The sequence below is a fragment of the Alosa pseudoharengus genome, unplaced genomic scaffold (assembly GCF_046254945.1).
Source record: "Alosa pseudoharengus isolate Yale_2024_CS ecotype anadromous, Long Island Sound unplaced genomic scaffold, YU_APseudo_1.1 YU_APseudo_1.1_scf_6, whole genome shotgun sequence".
In the NCBI taxonomy this organism is placed as follows: domain Eukaryota; kingdom Metazoa; phylum Chordata; class Actinopteri; order Clupeiformes; family Clupeidae; genus Alosa; species Alosa pseudoharengus.
Genome location: NW_027468848.1, coordinates 30,185,088 through 30,206,074, shown reverse-complemented (window position 1 = coordinate 30,206,074; position 20,987 = coordinate 30,185,088). Strand labels below are relative to the sequence as shown.

At 45.2% G+C, this 20,987-nt stretch overlaps 1 protein-coding gene across 4 annotated transcripts in view; it reads left to right on the top strand.

The window, feature by feature from the left end:
* The first annotated feature begins 1,346 nt into the window (after positions 1 to 1,346).
* Positions 1,347 to 20,987, top strand: part of mef2cb (myocyte enhancer factor 2cb) — an 80,631-nt gene continuing 60,990 nt past the window's right edge. Inside the window, exon 1 of one of the 4 annotated variants that reach the window (XM_076269527.1) lies at positions 1,347 to 1,836. The gene's annotated coding sequence lies outside the window, so the exon portion shown is untranslated. The remainder of the gene's footprint in view (positions 1,837 to 20,987) is intronic. The other 3 variants (XM_076269525.1, XM_076269526.1, XM_076269524.1) reach the window with 3 other exon arrangements.

The following is a 20,987-nucleotide window of genomic DNA, read 5'->3' as shown; positions in this document are numbered from 1 at the left end:
ATCAAGAAACCTCAGTTATTTGTGTGAGTGTGTGTGTATCTGTATGTACACTATTTTCACATGACCAAAGTCGTAACGGTTACCTTAACTAAGGCTACAGAGATGTTCCTAAACAATCTGCTAAGGCCTAAAAGGTTCTCCTCTTTTTGGTGGTCTGAATGTGTGTGTGTGTGTGTGTGTGTGTGTGTGTGTGTGTGTGTGGGGGGGGTGATACCCTTGGTACCCACTCCTCTAGCCAAGAGCCCACCAAGCGAGGAACCACAAGCCTATTGATTATCATGGCACTGGGGATAGGAGGAAATGCAATTGAAGATTACAGTGTCATGTGACCTTAAGGGTGGTAGCCCGGGTAAGCAGACACCGGCAGGCTCCGGTTGCAGTCTGACGGGCAGATTAGAGAGCCTGATTAATTCATTAACTGATTTCATGTTTTACCTCTTCCTGTCACGGGCCTGTCACTGAAGCCCAGGGCAAGGGCGGGGGCAGGGAGCTTGGCAAGGGGGTGTGGATGGGGTGGGGTAAACAGTGTCATGCAAGGTAACCCTGTGCAGGCCTAACAAGGTTTCAGTGGTGTGGTGATGGTATTGTTCCGTGGATACGTGTTCGATAATTAATTACTAATAACTACAGGCTAAGACGTGTAGATAGTTCTATGTTACCCCCCCCCCCCCTCTTTTTTTGTCTATTATGGGCAGGCATGCTCTTGGTGTAAATTGCTATCTCTCACAGAGTGAATGGGCTGTTGTGAAATCATGTCATTAGGGGTGAAGTCTTGGTGTAATTTCCTCATGCTTAGCATCTGTGTCAGGCCTTATCTCCAGAGATAAGAGAGCTCTCCTGAATGATTGGCAGGCGGAGATTGAGCACGTCTGGTGGGCTTGCACAAGGAAAAGAATATCCAAGTCATGTGACATTGTTAAGTGAAATAAATAAATACATAAATACATACATAACAAATGTTTTGGAATTTCATGGAGGCCACTTGAAATATTTAAAAAAATATATACACAAAAAAGCTTTGCTTCACTTCCTTACTTTTTCTCCTAAGTTAGGCTTACTAATGATGATATTCTCATTTACTCCATACGAATGATGTTATTCTATAAAAGAAAATATATATTTACTGCGTTATTTATACAAAGGGATACAAACATGAACATAATATGATAAAAAAAACTCTGGGAAGTTTGTCTGCATGGAACAAATAATCAAACCACCCCAGAACAAAACAACTCGCATCATATCAAATTCTACTTTGCTATAAGCTTTTCTTTGCGTTTGCACACTTTATCACGTTGTAAATGACAATAATAATGCGATGTATCAATTCTTTCTTTCATTAAAATACTTCAGCGATCGGAGTCTGAGCCCGCCCCCCTTCAGGAGTAAAACCGATTATTTCACTCGGCAACATTGAGAGGGTGGAGAGGGAGAGACGCGGCTTGGGATTGTAGGAAAGAGAACTGGAGCACTCCTCAACATCCTCATCAGCAGCAAGTATCTTCACAGCGCGCTCATTCCTCCCAGTAGCTCCAGACATCCAGTGCTGGAGACCAGCGAGACTCGAAGTCCCAGCATTTCCATTTGAAAACAGCATTCAGACGACAAAGCCTAGTTTTGATGACATTTTAGAGAAGGACACCTCTTTGTCCGTGTTGGTTGAGTTGTGTTTCTGCTGGGCTGGATTTAAGTGTGCATCTTTGTGCGAGTCGGTCTATCCCGCACTCAGTCGGCTTCTCCCGTCCGTTCAGACTGTCACTCGCCCGGACAAGAATCTCTCAGCTCTTGGCCTGTGGTTCCTCCTGCACTTACCGGACACATTTTATCCAGGATGAAGTAAGTAACGAGATAAAATTTACGATATTTTATTACGACACACTTCCGATGTACGGATTCTTGTTTTAAGCTGCGTTGTAACTTATTTCTTTAGATCACGCGGTTACGAGCATGAAAACTGTTGTAAAACCCTTAGATCAGTCTGAAACATATTGTACCTCATGGGAAGTTGTGCGTCTGTCAATGACACTGTGTTTCTGTGGCGACAATAGTATCACTTTAATAGAAAAGCGGCATACAGACAGATAAAATAGTCCAGGGGGATAGTCAAGAACCGGAACCTTGGTCATGTGTTTGGGTTTCACTGTTCAGTTGACCTTGCAGCGTTCGATTTCCTTAATATCAACTACATTTGACACTTAAAGCCACTCTACGCTAACTCTCTCTCTCTATATGGCTTTATAAACGCATATCCTTATGTCTTCTTGCTTTGATATCGTTTGTGATTTTGTTTAAATTACGAATGCATTGTGGCTCAGCCTAGATAAATTCAGCTACAAGTCAGTCCTTCAGTCCTTCTGATACAACTCAGGGATTTAAGCAGTGTATTTGTTATTATATTATATTATATTTGTAACTCTGTAATTCAGTGCCACATTTGCACTACTTAATTTCAAATTGATGGGGTTTTTTTCTTCTAATTGAACCTGGACCATTTCACACTGATATTTAACAAAAATGACTTGCCAATAAAGCTGGCTTTGCCTACAGCCTAACTTATCTGGGGCAGAAGAACTGCTGTCAGACAGAAAAAAAAGTTTGTTACCAGGTATGCTAGGCTTGTCATTTATTGTTACAGATTCTTAAAAAATAAATAAATAAAGTTTTACATGTTTGTCTTGGTCAATTGCATTATGACCTTTAAGAGAACTACATTACAATGAAAAGTCTTGCACATCTGGATTTGAATCCAGTATAATCAGCGGGCTAACTGACAAGTGACAGGGTGACTGAAGAAGATCACTTTAGCTCTGTTCAACATCAGAAACTTGAAGGGGAGATCTAGTAACCAGTGCAAGAATCTATATGCAAGTCAGGGCCACTTCAGTAGAAAGAAATACTTATAAGTCGCATTTGTCTCTGAGGAGTTTGTGTGACAAGCTCATGACACAGGGGTCTATCTCAAGCGCTACAACTGCTCTCTGGAGAATTTTAGCAAACTCCATTTTTCTGATGGCTAGGTTATTTTGTAGGAAAATATTTTCCTATTTGAGACTCAGACAAATGTTTATTTACTGAATAAAATTACTGTATATGTGATTAAAGGATACATAGTTTTCCTTGCTTGCCCGTTTTCTGTGGTGGAGAAACTTCTAGGATGAGCACAACATATTGTTCTTGAATTAGATTATAGGCCTTAAGTGTTTATGCTTTTTGTGTAATCATGAAAACTAATAATAGTATTATGCATGCACATATTTTGTGTTTTTTATTGTCACTGTGAAATGTTTATTTTCTTTTTAAGAAAGGAACGCTACTGTTGACTTCGAATCAGATTTTTTTTTCTGAATGTTACTACACATAATTCTTAATTTTAGAATTTTTAGTATGTTTACAGAAATGATTTGTGTTGTTTTATGTGAACTGAACAGGCAAAGAGAGGTGTAGTAGCTTGTTTAGAAATTGTATAAACACTTAAGATTGTTTTCATACTTGATAATACCTGTATTATATACCTGTTAATCACCAGACCCTTCTGGAATTTAGTTTTTAGTGGATCTTGCACACAATTTTTACATTCTATATCCTCTTTGCATGTGACAAATCCCCTGTACACACACACACACACACACACACACACACACATATGCATTCTTACTGCCACACAGGCAACATATGACCATGTGAACATGCCCACACTTTCACTCACACAAACATATACAAAAACACGCACACACACACACACACACACACACACACACACACAAACACACACACACAGTTTTTCTAAAAGTCATCAGAAGCTGGCCCAACATGATCAATGAAGCTGTTCTTTGTATGTGTGTGTGTGTTTGTGTGTGTGTGTGTGTGTGTGTGTGCGCGCACGTGTGTGTATGTGTGTGTCACTCGCCTGTTGCTCTCTTGGGATTTAGTATTTGGCTAATCTGCTCAGGGGGAAGGTGAACATACTCACATGTGGACTGACGATTACACATACAGGACTCCCTCCGACGCGTTCACAGACACACACACACACACACACACACACACACATACACACACACACACAAGCGCGTGCGCACATTGCTCACAGGTCGTCGTAACGCTTCCCCTCTCACCCCTGGACTCCTTAAAGCTGTCACTCTTGGGCCGTCAGTGTGGATTTGGCCTGCCGATTCACAAAACCAACAGTGACAACACGGCCTTACACTTCTCCAGGAGAGGGATTAGCCCGGTCACGTGGCCCTCTGATTGGTCAGGAACCTGAGCCGATTGCAGTGGCATGTAGTGGCACACGCCAGGGCTCAGTTGTCTCTCTCTCCTGTTCTTCTCTTTTTCCTTTGTGGTCTCTTGAGAAAACATTTCAAAGTCCTGCTGAGTGGCATTTGTAAAATATCGCCTCTCTCTCTCTCTCTCTCTCTCTCTTTCTCTCTCTCTCTCTGTGTGTGTGTGTGTGTGTGTGTGTGTGTGGTGAATCTGGGCAATTACCAGTGCAGTATATAATTTCTTGAACACAAAGCAAGACATACCCACTAAATGTGTATTTTATGGGTGCGAAAATATACCAGTATTATGTGAAAAATATGAGCACATATTTCTTTAAAAAAATGGGCCAACACCTATTTCCTTAAATGAATAAGTACATTTTCAAATTCTAAGGCGTTCATGATGGTGCAAAGTATTTAATGGGCCATATTGCCCTGCTTTTTGAGTTTTGCTTAGTAATAGTCTGAAATGTTTGGAAGGGACTTGCAGGATTTACCTAGTTAAACACAAGGAAAATGCTTTCATTTGCAGGTTGCAGGCTGGCAAGATCTAGTGGTAGATAGAGAAGTAATTGCCCTTTTTGCCCGCAGGTAAAGAAAACACCTCGTCCAGCAGTTTAGCCCCTGCTTATTTATCTTGAGCACAAAGAGCCCCCTCATATTTCATGTTTTACCAATATTTAATCTGATGGACTGTTTTGTTACACGCCGATGATTGTTTAACAGTGGCGGGGACAAAATGTTACAAACTTCCCAATGAATCGTCTGTCAAAATTGGTGGCGGCAGTTTTTGTAATGTTTTTTTTTTTTTTTTTTTAAGTTTTTCAACAAACTAAATCTGTAAGCTGACAGCTCTCGCTGAGGACTAGTAAGTTTCCACAGAGTGCAGGTGTTGGCTATGCAGGTCTAAAAGAGAGAACGAACAGAATAAGGGGAAAAAAAGCCTTCACTTTCCATTATCACTTAAGCAGACAGCGTGATTCTAAAGTGCCTCGTTAGGTTTGTCTGTGAGATGTTAATTTAGCTCTGCAGTCTTTGATGGTTTGTGGGTTTTTTGTTCTTTCATTTCAGGAGGGAGACACACACATTTTTTTGTTTGTTTTTGTTGTTTGCGCGTAGAAATGCAAACGGTCCTACTTTCTTTATTAGGCCACAGTTGTTGATAAAGTGCATAAACCAACGGAGCAGCATAATTTCTGCCCCTCCACCCTACCCCCCCACCATCCCACCCCCTCCACGGATTATGATGTACATTGCTCGAATGTCTTCAGTATGGGAGTCTGTCTTGGTTTGCATAATGATTCCGGCTCCCCTTCTGTCTCTATCTAGCAATTAGTGGTGACGTTCGGCAACTTTCCTTTTTTTTCCTCCCTCCGTGCATTAAGTGGAGAGGAGTGTATGGGGCTTGTTCACTGGGGTGTGTGAGATCACAGAGGAATATCGCCTGGCTTTGATGTTTAATTGTATTGTAAAACACATTTTAGAATATTTCTGCATAAAACTGAACTCTAACTGTGCTGTGTTATGTACATAGACTCACTGTGTGGTGCTACATGTGTTTATGTGTGTGTGTGTGTGTGTGTGTGTGTGTGTGTGTGTTTGATTGTGCGTGTGTGTTTGTGTCTGCGTGTGTTGTGTGTTGGGTTGTTTTTTTTATCTTTTGAGTGCACAAGCTCCCGGGCAGTGTGCTCTGGAGACTTCTCTCTCTCTCTCTCTCTCTCTCTCTCTCTCTCTCTCTCTCTGAAGACGCAGAGAGTTGATGAACTGAGAGCCACAGTTTGCTCGAAAAACAGAGACCCGTGAAATGGCAGCACGGGGTTAGACAGGAAGAGGAGAGGGAAGAAGAGAGAGCCCTGACCTCTGACTCTGTAGCTGCAGAGGTCAGCTCCCACAACCGGTCACAGCCCAGCACAGCACAGCACAGCACAGCACAGCACAGCACTGCACAACACAGCACAGCACAACACATCGATAGAGTAGGACTGCTTTGTTCTGAACTAGGCCCTGAGACGGTGAAGGAAAGTCCTGTTACCTCCACCCCCACCCCCCCGCGCACCTCCCCCAGCTGGAGCGGGCATCACGGCCGCAGACGGACCGGCCAGCCCCTGGGTGGTCTGGCTGGGGGCAAAAACCTCCAGGGCCGGGCGGCTCACACACCACAGGTTCATATCATCAGCGATGACTCAAAGCCAGAGACACGCACACATGCCACATCTGGGCTGAGCTGTCGAGGTGGCAGCCCTGAGAAGGGAAACTTACAGTGAGAGAGAGAGAGAGAGAGAGAGAGAGATGAGCAAAAGACAGGAGAAAAAGGGGGAGTGAGAGGCAGGGGAAAAAAGAGAGAGAGAACAAGAGCATGAGAGAAAAGTCAAAGAAAAATGAGAGAGGGTTAAAAAGCCCGAAGGAGAAAAGGAGGATAGATGACGATAAGAATGAGAGAAACACTCACATAGGAATGCCAAACAGATCCATTTGTCTAAATACACATTCATCCTTACATGGAGAAGTCGAAGATTCATAACCAAAATATTGGCTCTTGGATTCCCTATCAGTATGTGTGTGTGTGTGTGTGTGTGTGTGTGTATGTGTGTGTGTGTAGTTATTTTGTCTCTATATACAGTAAAGTGTACACATGACTGTTTTGTGACTGTGTCAGCACGTCGTAATTAGACACACTAGATTTTACTTGATGCTTTGCATGCTGATTTGCTATTATTTCCAGCGGCTGTCCCGTGAGAGATCCTCTTCTTTGCGGCGTTTTAAATCGCAGCGTTTGATGCCGATGAGGTCGGGCTTGTCGTAAAAAAGGAAAAAAAATCCCAAATATAGCCTGAACCCGAATCTGTGACTCTTTTCACACACAGACAGGCTCACAGGGAGAGTTGAAGCGGCTATTCCACCAGCGGACCAGACCAGAAGGGAAATGATCTCTTTCTCTCCCTCCATTCCCGTCTCCCTTTCTATCTTCATATCGCCAGCAAACAGTTAATGTGTCTTTTTTGTTAGTGAGAGGTCTTGTGTGGCAGAGGCACTTGTGACAATGAACAATTATTCTGAAAATCAGCTAGCGATTAAGGCTAGTTTGATTTTTTTTTTTTTAATTAAGGTTTTTAAAGTCCAAGCCTCTCTCTTTCTCTTACTCTCCCGGTCACATTTTGTGATAAAGCACATAAGTCTTCCTGTGTGTATGTGTAGCCACTGGTCAGCTTTTTGCGCTTTACCCCTTACACTGACACTGGACACTACCCTATAAATGAGTGTTCTGGTTTTGGTGTGTGTGTGTGTGTGTGTGTGTGTGTGTGTAGGGAGTGTATTAAAAAAAAAGTCCACTGGAGTGCATTTCACTGGAAACATTTTCCAGTATAGCGCAATTTATCTTCTGTCACAGGCGATGGCCTGGGCCATTCTGAGGTGCCGTCCATTAAGAGAGAGAGAGGGGCCGCAGACAGAGAGCCCTCTGTCTGCGGCCTGGTCGGGCCTTGAGTCCCACTCGATGCTGCTCGCTCTACACAGAGTCGGGCTGAGCTGGGCTGGGCTGAGCTGGGGTGGTCCAGTCTAGTCCGGTCACGGCCCCCCATCACCCGCTGGGCCGCCCCGCGTTGCCACGCAGCCTATTTTTAGGGCTTCCTGCGTTCACAATAGATTCGTAGGCGGAGGTCCACAGAAGTGTCTTCAAAAAGAGTGTGTGTGTATGTGTGTAACTGTCTTGTTGTTTACATCGGGCTTGTTTTTGCATTTGTCTGATAGCCTTGCAGATTTGTGCTGTTTTTCCATTATTTCAAAACAACAATACAAAGTAATTTTACCTTTGTTAAGGTTATCACTGCAATAATGGCATGTGACACAGTATTGGTTACATTTCACATTATTGGCAGAGACCAGAAAAATGGTCGCAAAAACTTTTATAATTTTCTGTGCTCACCGACAGACAGAAATCGAAACAAAATAATTACAAAAAGATAGAGAGACAGACAGACAGGAAGATAGGCAGACAGGGAAAAAAAAGTCTGAATGACAGTAGAAAATGTGAAAAAAGAGGAAGAAATATGTCTTTTGACTTTCAGACATTCTCTGTGTGGTTCTGTCTGTGCAACCCTTCCATCTGAGAGTATATGGCTTGCTTTGCCAACAACAATTCTGGAAACTTCTTTTGTATAGAATGATATTGCTGTGTTTAAATGTATTTATAATAATTGAGTACAGACAGGATTATGTCTAGCAGTCATCTGATGTGGAGACCTATGTCTGAAATGTAGAAAAACAGGTTGCTAAGGCAACTTGCCATTAAGTTGACATTTACAAAGAGAAAAAAAGATAACAGGCCACCAACTTGGTCATAACTTAATTAAACTTTACATTAATCTGTTGCTTAAATTGCATTTTATCATTTGAATCGTCTATAGAGTTGACTTTCACCATATATATAATAATAATATATACAGTATGACTTTTAAAATGCAGCTGAACTGATTTCATCCCTTTTCCCCTCACTTAGATGACACAGTGTCAGTGATACCTCTGTCTCGTCGCGTTTGAGATAGAGAAATGGAAAAATAGTGGGCAAATGACTTATTAAAGATTTCTTTTTTCCTCTCATACTTCTTCAAGCCCCCCTCCCCCCGCTCTCCTCTCTTCCTGCATGGTACCGTGTTTACTTTGATGTATGACTTTTCCAACAGTAGTTCTTCCAAAGTGTAGCCAATGATGTCATTAATTTTATTACAGATGCACCGTCTGGAAAAGGGACAGAAAGAACGAGTCAGAGCAAGAAAGAGAAAGAGAGAGAGAGAGATAGAGAGAGAAAAGGGAACATAGGCAGACAGAGGAGGAGGAAGGAAATGTGCGGCAGAGTACATGCATGTATAATGAATGAGAAGGGCAGCTCTTCATCTGAAACTTCAAGCCTTGCCAGGCAGAGAGAGAGATAGAGATAGAGATAGAGAGACAACGATGGCGACTTGCGACTGTCCCTCCAGTGGCAGAAAAGGTGGACGTGGGTTGTTGCCATTCTCCACTGGGCCCCAGTCACCTGCCAGGGTGGGGATCCATCTGTGGACAGAGCCCGGTGGAAAAACAAATAACCTGGCCGACGATAGAAAAAGAAAAAGAGAGAGAGAGAAAAGCAAAGAGAGAGAGAGATGGAGAGAGAGAGAGAGAGAGAGAGAGAGAGAGAGAGAGAGAAAGAAAGAGCTGCAGCCCTGACAATGGGGGAGCTCCTATAACAGGAGAGCAGGCCTGGGCGGTGACGCAGGGACGCTGTTAAAGAGCCAGTTGGCTGCAGGCCCAAGCTTCCTAAATAGTGCCGTCCCGACAGAAATAGCCCAGCCATGAGATTGACTTTTGGCTTCGTTTTGTCTGCCTAAGACTGGTGTGTGTTTGTGTGTGTGTCTGTGTGTGTGTGTATGTGTGTGCTCTACAGTAGCTCTGCATGAGGGTGTGTGTGTCCGCATGTGTCAGTGTCACAGTGTGTCTGTGTGTCGGTGTATGCATTCACTTCGCAGTAATTCTTTATGGTCGCTCAGCATGTTAGAGGACATGTGGGAGTCTACGTCCCTGTGTGTTTGTGTTTCTGTGGGTGTTCCTGTGTGTGTGTGTGTGTGTGTGTGTGTGTGTGTGTGTGTGTGTGTGTGTGTGTGCGCTTGTGTGTGTGTGTATGTGGTAGCGTCACACCGCGCCACAACTTGTTTGAGCTCAGTCCCTTTACTATTGTTTGGCTGGTATTTTTGGAAGCGGGGCTCACGGTTTATAAATAGGCCAGGAAGTGTGTGAGTGTGTGTATGTGTCTGTGTATGTGTGTATGAGAGGGATACCTGCCGTGACATTGGATGGACCCACACTCTCTCAGGCCTATAGCCACAGCCCTCCCCTCCTCTCCTCTCTGTCTCTCAGAGACTATCACTCACTCACTGCAGCCACAGGTCCTTGAGAAAGAAGATCCTCTCTCCATCGTCTGTCAATCTATCTGCTCCCCGTTAGTCTCCTCCGTAAAAGTGACATATTTTTAGTTTATTTCACTCGTTTAGTTATTTATTTATGGGCCTGTTCATTTGATGTTTCTAATGTTTAGAACGCAGACTGATGGAAAAAAAGGAAAGGAAAAAACTAAATTGCACAGACAGACGTGATATCGTCCTGATCTGCTGTTCACTTCTTACTGGCTGGAGGGGTGACAATTAGTGGGTGATGATGTGTCAGTTTAGTTTTGCCACCATAACGCTCGTTTTTGTGCAATCACAAGCCTTTTGCCACCTTCTCGTATATTTAGAAACACACACACCAGTGTGCCCCATTACGCCACACATAATGCACTCACACATACCATCGTCTCAGGGGTGCCACGAGGGGCGATACAGGGGCGACACTAGTCAAGTGTCTCGATGTGTCTGAGATAGGAGCATTTCTCACAGACGAACATAAGCGTTTATAAGTGATAATTTCTGTTCACTGCTGTCCAATAAAAACACCTGCTGACAATAGTCATTCGAGCCGAACTGCACAAGTGCGTCTGGATACATTCCTGCATGTAATGTATGCCTCCCCCCCCCTCATTTGGAATTAAACTTAGAATTAATGATGTGGCATGTTCAGATTTGACTAAGCAAACATCCTAGCTGGCTTGGAGGACTCGCTGGTATACTGTTGGCCCAGGGCTCCATGTCCTCTCTCAGCTGGTGCCTGTGGCTGGCTAAATGGAGGCCTTGAGCAAAGAGCTATGAGGGACATCAAATCCCCTTCAGTCACCTCCCATTCTAATCAACAAATATTAACACCCCATCAGCTCCAAATCACTTCTTAAATCTGTTTTATCCGGTATTTATCACAGAAACATGATCAATATGTTACTTTTTTTTTTGAAAAGTAGATCTTTTTTTACATTTTTACATTTTTTTACATACGTAAGATGTGTATCCCTATTTGCTTCTGAGAAGAGTCATTGGGACACTCGCATGCAATGCCAGTAATTTCATTAGAAAATATCAGAGCTGTTTGCAGCATCGTGCATCCGGTTATTGTTCCCACTCTAAATGAACAGTACTGTGCTGTCGTCCACTTAATAGAGGAGGCCTAATCTGATTAAGAGAAGCATCCTTAGGAAGAAAGCACAAGTCTGAGTGCTATTTGTTTTCTTCCACTTGTGGAGAAACAACACTAACAGTACATTTAGGGTGATAGTACGCTGTGCCTTGTGTATGTGTGTGTTTACTTTCTTTCTTTCTTTCAGACTGTATGTATGTCTGTTTGTCTTTCTTTTTCTGTTTGTGAATGTGTGTGTCTTCCGTTCTCCGCCTCGAAGGGGAAATAAGAGAGTATGGTATTAATGTGCTTATGACAGCTTAATTTGATAAGCAGGCCACTTGTAAAAAGCCTGGGATTGTTTGCGTAAAGCTCTTGTGTGTGTGTATGTGTGTGTGTGTGTGTGTGTGTGTGTGTGTGTGTGTGTGTGTGTGTGTGTGTGCACATGAAAGTGTGTTTTTTCATGTTCTTCAAAATGCTGCCACAGAGCCTGTCGATGACCCACTTCCGAGACGGTCGAGAAAACAAGGAAGAGCAGAACAAAATCCAAGGGGAGAGAGAGAGCACACAAGAGGGAGAAAAGACAAGGAGTGAGATAAAGAGGGAGAGAGAGACAGAGGAAGGGAGGAACAATGTAAAGCTTGCATGTGTGTGAGAGAGAGAGAGAGGAGAGAGATAAAGAGGGAGGGAGAGACAGAGGAAGGGAGGAACAATGTAAAGCTTGCATGTGTGTGAGAGAGAGAGAGAGAGGAGAGAGAGAGAAAATAGCTGTTAATTTTTGGTGGGAAAGACGATTGAAAATCCTTTCTTTTTTCTCCCTCCTCCTCCTCCTCCTCCTACTTCAGTCCTCCTCCTCTTCTCTACCTTCTCAAGAAGCAACCCCACCTCCCTCCTTCCCTCCCTCTCTCTCTCTCTCTCTCTCTCTCTCTCTCTTGTGCTCTCCCACCCCCTAGTCTAATCGGAAGAGAAACGCTGGGAACGATAACAGGGATTAGCTTCCTATGCTGGCTAGCCCCCTCGGTTAATTGCACGTGTAATGAGTTGTTTATTTGGGATAATGCGCAGCAGGAACGTCTGCGCAGCGCTCGAGCCGGGAGCCGACCCAGGAAGCCCGTGGGCTGGGAGAAAGTGAGAGAGAAAGGAGGGAGAGAGAAAGATAGAGAGAGGGAGAGTGTGTGTATGTATGAGAGAGAGGTGAAGAAAAACAGAGAGACTGAGAGAAAGAGAGAGAGAGGGAGAGAGAAAAGAACCTTACCACTAAACTCCCCGTTCAGGCCAAGGAAGGAGCGAGAACGAGAGAGAGAGAGAGAGAGAGAGAGACAGAGAGAGAGAGAGAGAGAGATAGAGGGGGAGAGATGAAGAAGGAATGAGAGAGTGCGGAGGAATGGGAAAGGGGCTTTTCTCTGGCGGTCCTTTCCCATCCTGGGGTCATACGGCCTGGAGACTTTTCTCAGGGTGGAGAAAAAATCCAATAGCCTGCGAAAAATACAGCGAGAGACAGATTGAGAGAGAGAGGGAGAGAGAGAGAGAGAAAGAGAGAGAGAGAGAGTGAGATGTGCCCACCAGTATGGGGAGTGGAAAAGTCCGTGGGTGCGAGGGGGGACGTGCTCTGCTATCATTAGCTGGGGGGGGCGGCCGAGGTTATGTGAACGGTGCAGCTGCTCACTGAGCCCTGGGATTTGGATTTGTGGTGGGGGGCGGGGGAGGGTTGCTGTGCATGGTGGGGTCCTGTGCGGAACGACTGGAGGAGCGCACAGAGGCTTGTGAACCAACCTCCCAACCTTGCTTTTCGCTCACCCCCCCCCCCCTTCCCAATCCCTCCAGTCCTCCCCTCTCACTGTTGAGAAAAAAAACAAACAAGCTGAAGAGATGGCGCAGATAAACATCACGGGAGAACGAATGGCAGCTAAATAAAATAATAATAATAATAATAATAATAATAATAATAATAATAACAATAATCTAACACAACTTGTGATTTATGGACCCATGGCTGTGGGCTCTGGCCTTTCTGTGTTTGTCTTTGGCAGCCTTATCGGGCCACATGATCAAGAAACAGTTCGTTTTCGCTACAGCCAGCCGCAGTGACTGTCAGCGGAACAGGGCCAATTAGAGGCCTGATTATTTTTTGATGTCGGCGAGTTAAATGTTAGCGCAGTATCAGGGTATGGCCAGAGCTTTGGCTTTCCTTTCACTTTATTTTGTTTTCTTGTCCTCTCTGTGTCCCCTCTTCATGCCGTGATCTTTCTCCTGCTTCTTTTTGTCTTTGTTTTGATCATGTCGTGCAAGTGGGGTGCTCAGTGTTTCAATGTGTGTAAAACGGCCTAAAAGTTTAGGAGAAGGGGCTGAGAAACAGGGCGCACATACACACACACACACACACACACACACACACACACACACACACACACACACACCACACACCACACACACACACACACACACACACACACACACACACAGCTGCGAGACACTAGCAAATACAGAGGAGGAAGCTATGCAAATACACAGGCTGCCGACACGGTATTGCTCATCAAGTCAGAGTTAGAAAACACAGAGAACATGCACACACACACACGCACACACACACACACACACACACACGCACGCACGCACGCACGCACGCACGCACGCACACACGCACGCACGCACGCACGCACGCACGCACACACACACACACACACACACACACACACACACACACACACACACACAAACACACATACATACTCACACAGATACAGTATACTACTTCTAAACACATATACTGAATGCAGACACACTCAGACACACATGCACCAATGTCCTTATAGGTAGTGCACAACATGTGCATGTGTGATACACTGAAATGAGTAGTCACCTCAAAATCTATTTGAATTTGAAAGGAAATGGGATCAAATCAAATACAAGGAATTTGGCTAAATATTATTATTTTTTCTTTCCCTCTTCCCCCTTTACTCCCTTTGAACTGCAGTGGCTCGACATATTTTATGGGACTTGAGAGAAAGAAATAGCACTACTAATAATAAGTAGAAATAATAATAAAATAGGTTGAATACACACAATTTGGTCATGTTGTATTTGATGTCAAGCACCAAGATGCAGAGTGTAAGGCAGAGATTTAAAGGAACTGGAGCTTACTATTCAATTCAATTTCAATTTATTGTGCTTATAGAGCGCCAAAACATAACACATGTATCATGGCGCTTTACAGAATGTAGGCAATCAGAGAAAGAAGGAAAGAAAGGAAGAAGAGAAAAGCAAGAGAGAGGCCCATGGGTAACAGGGGCGAGGAAAAACTCCCTAGATATTCTTATCTGATAAAGAAGTTGCACCCAATGAAGTCATATAAAGCCATTTCTGGAGTCATTTTATATTTGTGCTGTCACTGGCTCGCTCTCCCCCTCTCTTTCTTTCTCTTCCTCTCTTCCTCCCTCCCTCCTGCGCTCCCTCAGTAGGGTTAAGTAGCAATAAGCTTTATCAGATCAGCCAGATTCTCCCGCTCGAGCTGAGGTTTTTCTTTGAAAAACTCTGCCGTTTTGATTTGCTGCAGCTGTGCGGACCCTTTAATCATACGGTATCTCTCTCCCTCCCCCCCACCCCCACCCCACCCCCTTCTTGTCCCTCTCCTCCTCCATGTCGCTCTAAACCCCCGCCAACCCCCCCCCCCCCCCAAGTACCCTCCCACCCCCCCCCCCCCAACCGAGCTCTGTCTCTCAGCCGTCCTCCTTCTTCCCTTAACATATGTTAATTGGCTGCTTTCTGTGACAAATTATGAGCACTTTCTTTGATGAGGTTGGGCTGTGCCGCCGACACACTGCTGCTGCTGCCGCTGCTGTTGGAGGAAGAGAGGAGAGTGGTGGAGTGCGCCGAGCTGCCAGCCCTCGCCGGCTGAATATCGTCCTCCACCACCCGCCCCACCCCACCCGACCCCAGACCACTACAAACAGCAGCGCGTCAGGGCCTAATGACAGACTGGGTCTGGGCCTCAGTGTGTGTGTGTGTGTGTGTGTGTGTGTGTGTGTGTGTGTGTGTGTGGAGGGGGGGTGTTGGGTGTGGGGTCGTGTCTTTTCCAGTCATGTGGGACTAGGTGCAATGCAGTGCCAGGACAGGCCAAATCCAAGACCCCACCCCCCCACACACACACACACACACACACACACACACACACACACACGCACACACATGCATACACACACACACACACACACACACACACACGCACACACACATGCATACACACACACACACACACACACACACACACACACACACACACACACACACACACACACACATGCATACACACACACACACACACACACACACACACACACACACACACACACAAACACACACACACACACGCACACACACACACATGCATACACACACACACACACACACACACACACACACACACAGACTGGAGGGTCGGGGACACGGGGTGAGTGGGGTTGCTGCCAGGGTTAGTAAAGCACATTTGAGTCTCCAAGACATTTTGCTTCTCTCTTTCGGCGTCTCTCTTCACTTCTCTTGTCTGTCACTCTGCCTGTTTTCCCCTCAGTCTGCCGCTGAGGGATCCCTCAAACCCCAAATTAGCTCTGAAAATGATTCAGTGGTAATTTCATTGATTTTTCGCTTTTCATCGTGTCCTTTCCTTATGAGTTATCGTGTGATTGTTTGCGGTGGAACGTGTGGCACGGGAGTGTTTGTTTGTGTGAAAGAGAAAGAGATGGAGGGAGGGAAGGAGGGAGGGAAAGGAAGTTGGGAGCAACTGCATGGAAACATTAGATCAGTTGTGCTTAAACAAACACTAACTAGAAGGGCATGGGATTTAATGATGCACAACATCAACAGTGCAACAATGTGCAACACACTTAGTCCAATCAGCCTGTGGTCAGCTGTACAAAACAACAGGAAAATGCTGACATCATACTCAATATAGGGTGCAGGGAAACGACTGAGGACTGAGTGCTTTTTTTCTTTCTTTTTTTGTTGTTTATTTATTCGATTGTTTCTTTATTTCTGTTTCATTCTGTCCTCTCTGCTTTCTTATTGTGGATCTGGAAACGAGTTCAGCTGTGTCTTTCTGCTTAGTTTCTGTATCTTTTGTCTGTTCCAGTCCTTCTGTATCTCTCTTCATTTCTCTCTCTCTCTCTCTCTCTCCATCTCTCAATCCCTCTCCATGTCCCTCTTTTCTCCTCTCTCCCTGATCTGGGTTACTCGGTTTCCAAACGGAGCATTGGGACTGAATGAGGAGAGCGAGAGAGGAGGAAAAAAAAGAAAAGAAAAGAAAAAAGCAACATGGAAGGTCGAATTTATGAAGGACATCCTTGTTGGAGTGTGTGTGCAACCTTCCCCTTCTCTGCCACCCCCTTACACACACTCATGCACATACAAACCTACGGTATACACACACACAAACACACACACACACACCTCCCAGTCTGCCTAAGACCAGTTATTAGTACAACATACAATGCTCTTGCGCCATAAAGCACATATATTTATGTTATGTTATTTATTTATTTATTTGGGTAAGGGTGGTATTATAAGCGTATGAAGTGAAGGAGGGACTGTAAAACAGGGAGCTGTGGGATCAGAAGGATGTAAGTATCCTCTGTTATTGAAATGTCTCATGCGACCCATCAGTGCAGTGCATTAGTGAGGCTGTCCACCAGTGTGGCTCAACAGCACCTTTATGGATCCGCCAGAATGTATGGATGTGAGTAAATGTGTGTGAATCTGTGTGTGTGTGTGTGTGTGTGTGTGTGTGTGTGTGTGTGTGTGTGTGTGTGTTTTGTGTGTGTGTGTAGGCATTAGCGGCTATAAGACAGCAGGGGAATGCATAGAGAGAGAGACGTAAAGAGAAATGCAAGTGCGACAGGTCGATAAACAAGATAGTTTGGTCTCAATTTGCAGGCTTTTTGCAGTAATAGGCTGCACCGTGCCAAAACGTCTAGCCAGCCAGCTGACGCATAAAATGGCCAGGCCAGCACAATCAGGCCTAAATATAGACCTTGAGTTAAGTGTTTACCAATAGCCTATACTGTACATGCAAACACTGTAAATGCAGAAGTAGAATATTTGGGTGAAACCGCAAACGTTAGCAGTGTGTATACTTTCGCATAAGTCCAAATGAATCAATACAATATGTCCGAACTGCCATGACAACCAGATGTGAGTTCCATGGCTGACGGTTCTGTGTTTGAGGTGTGCGTGTGTAACGTGTGTGTGTGTGTGTGTGCAGGGGGGTGGGGGTTTCCACCTCTGCGTACGTCTCCATCTTGACCCTGCAGCTGGTGATCAGCATGTCAGCGGTTCATTAGCACAGTACAGCATGGCTCACTGGCTAGCTCTGTGTGTCTGTGTCTGTGTGTGTGTGTGTGTGTGTTTGTGTGTGTGTGTGTGTGTGTGTGTGTGTGTGTGTGTGTGTGTGTAGTTAGAACACAGCAGGACCCTCTCCCAGGCGCAGGCAACATATGTGAGAACACTAGAGCAGAACCGAGGTCTGATGAGGTTAACTCAATAGGCTATGCCTCACGATTGTGTGTGTGTGTTCTCTCTCGCTCTCTCTCTCTGTCTGTCTCTCCCACCCTCTCTGTGTGTGTCTGCAAGGTAATTAAATCACAGTATATAGAGGATAAAGTCTAGCGTACTGAAGATGTGATCCAAGAAAAAAAAAAACAGACACAATTAAAGGAAAACTTTTCTGGGAAGAGGGTTGCAGCACTTTCACCAAAACAGTCAGTCGTAGAATTCCACACTGTCGCAGCGAAAAAGATGTTGCCCAACTTCCTCTTTTCGGATCATCCATCCCCTCTGTCTCTCTCTCTCTCTCTTTCTCTCTCTCTCTCTCTCTTTCTTGGTCTTCCTCTTTCACCCTTCTGATTCTTGCATTCACGCCAGCGCAAGCACATTGGGATAAATGGTGCACTTACACTAAATAACCCCAATCAACAAGTCGCCAAGTGGCATTACAGCATTTGCATGAAAGGGAGAGGGAGAGATTGAGAGAGGCAAGGGAACATAAGAAAGATAGACCAAGGGGGTTTTGTGTTTGTGTGTGTGTATTTGTGTGTGTGTGTGTGTGTGTGTGTGTGTGTGTGTGTGTGTGTGTGTGTGTGTGTGTGTGTGTGTGTGAGAGAGAGAGAGAGCCTAAAAGGAAGTAAGTTGGTTGGCACCCACGCGAGTCTTCGAGCCATGTTAGCCTGTGGGCCTAATTGCGTCCAGGAGGGAGCGTTTAATAATTGCTGTCAGAAGATCAAATTTAATTCTCTTTTTCACAGGACCGCTGTAGGGTAGAGTGAAACAAATTGTCATCAGAGATTTCCAAATGAACAAAGCTTTTAATTAGGCTGATTAGAATGCTGGTGGATGAAAAAGAAAAGAAAAGGAAAGGAGGGGTGCAAATGTGCAATGAAATAATCAGGAGATCATCTGCGTGTGTGGCGTCTGGTGCTGGAAGGCTATGTGACGATGCTTGCAGATGCAACCACCCCCCCCCCCCCCTCCACACACACACACACACACACACACATGCACGCCGATGCATTCACACACAGGCAGACAGCATGCTTCCCTCACCCCCCGTTGAACATGGCTGGCATCACGAGTCATTGTCATCCGTGGTTGAGCGCGTAATTGGGTGAATATGTCAGTGCTTTGTCTGTTCTTAGTGATATGGCTTTAGGCTGTGTACAGAGCTAGGTGATTAGTCACTGAGCAAAGATGTTTATTTGCCCCCCCTCCCTCCCTCTCTCCCTCTCACCCCTCCCAATACATTTAAGGAGAAATGTGTGTTTACACTTTAGACATTATATTATTTTTTATTTAACACGCCAGCTCTGACTGATTCTGCCCCCCCCACCCCACACACACACACCACCCCACTCCCCCCATGCCTTTCATTGGTTAATATCTCCCCACCACCACAGAAAGTGCCAGAGTGGTGGATGCACCTGGGCCCGGCATGCTAGCTGCCTGCTGATGGAGCGGCACTGCGGTGGTTTTTGCCGCCTGCGCCGACCAACAGTTCCTCTCCACCCCCCCCCCCCCCCCCCAACACACACACCCCACGCTCCTGCAGGTGTGACAGCACGTCTGAGCCATGCTTAGCGCCTGCTTACCAGTCTAATCCCTCTGTCTCTTCGGGCGAGCAGGCGGGCGGGCGCACGAGTGAGAGCACCGGTGGCTCTCAAGGACGGAGGAGACGGGATCAGCGCTGAGGGCTGAACATTCGTGGAGGGCAGTGAGGATGGGGGGGGGGGCAACTACTACTGCAACACATGCTAGCGGTGAAGCGTGGTGCTTGAGTAGATCTCAGAGAAACTCTCGCGCCTTACTCACAGGAAATAACTCATGGGTTATTTCTACACTGGCCAGTGACGTTACAGTGTGGCCATCCCTTTTTTGGGTGTCCACCATTTCAATTAGTTCTTAAGGGCTCATTCCCGATGTACACCTCAGCCAACACAACAAGCCTCCATATGTGTGCATGCATGTGCATTAGGTTCTAGCAGAAAGAAAAACGGGTCTCACTACTCCACCGATGTAAAGACAACAGCCTCTTTACACAGCTAACATGCTAACTCTAGGCTAACATCTATCATTCACTGCAGCTGCGTTTTCTAAAGGGGGGTTGACGTGCCTTTTCGATGCGCTTTGTCTCCGGGCGGCATGGCAGCCGCGGCCAGGCCAATGGAGGGCTCTCACCTGTCTCCTTTGTGGCTTTGAAGGAGCCTGGGTGCTTGCTTACCTGCTGAGTGACAAGCCCAGCTGCCGTCAACGAGGCCTCATCTACTTTTCCACTTAAGCAGAGCGGTCTCCCCGCCCGCTGTATAATGTGATATAACAATGTAAAATGAAATGTAGTCGCTGAATGACCACCCTAATATGAAAGAAATTGTCAAATGGAAGGGAATTCTGTGGCACTTTTGGAACATACTGAGCGTAACTGGAATTTGCCCTAATGAACAGTCATAAAATCCAGTTTTGTAACCTTTTTTCCACATAGGAATTTTATTGACTGGGTCTGGCACATCACTGTTGCTACCCTTTATTTAAAATGTCATCTAGGAATCTCCTGTTGCACACAAAAAATTAGTGTTCTTTTATGAAATGTCATTGGGGCAGAGATGTTCAGCGCTATTTAACCAATTTACAGTTGATTGCTGGAGGAACAGGAGGTCGAAAGCCATTGCAGTCAGAGTCCTGAAAGGACTCCCTGTAATGCATAAATAAAAACATTCGTTTTTCCCCTTACTAATTTAGTGTAGCACCTGAAAAGGTCTATTCACACACAACGGCGCCCAGCAGAGATGCAGGTCATCCATAATTTCACGCACAGGACTAATAAAACCCGCCATTATCCCTTTTACGTCCCTCACTGGCTTTTTACCTGGACTGGAACCCATGCAATGGATAGAGAGAGCGATAGTAAGTGAGAGAGAGAGAGAGAGAGAGAGAGAGAGAGAGAGAGAGAGAGAGAGAGAGAGAGAGAGAAAGATATGCACATGCACTAGAGGAAAGCAAGAGAGTAATCATACAGTTTCAGTACTATCAAAATTGGATTTCCATAATTTCATGAGTAACTTGTACAGTATACGTGGTGTTGAGTTGTGTTCCGTAGTGGTTTGTTCTCTGTCTTCTCCCTGCTTCAGTTTTTTGCTTCTGAGAAGCGCACATTATTAGCATGCATGTTGGCTT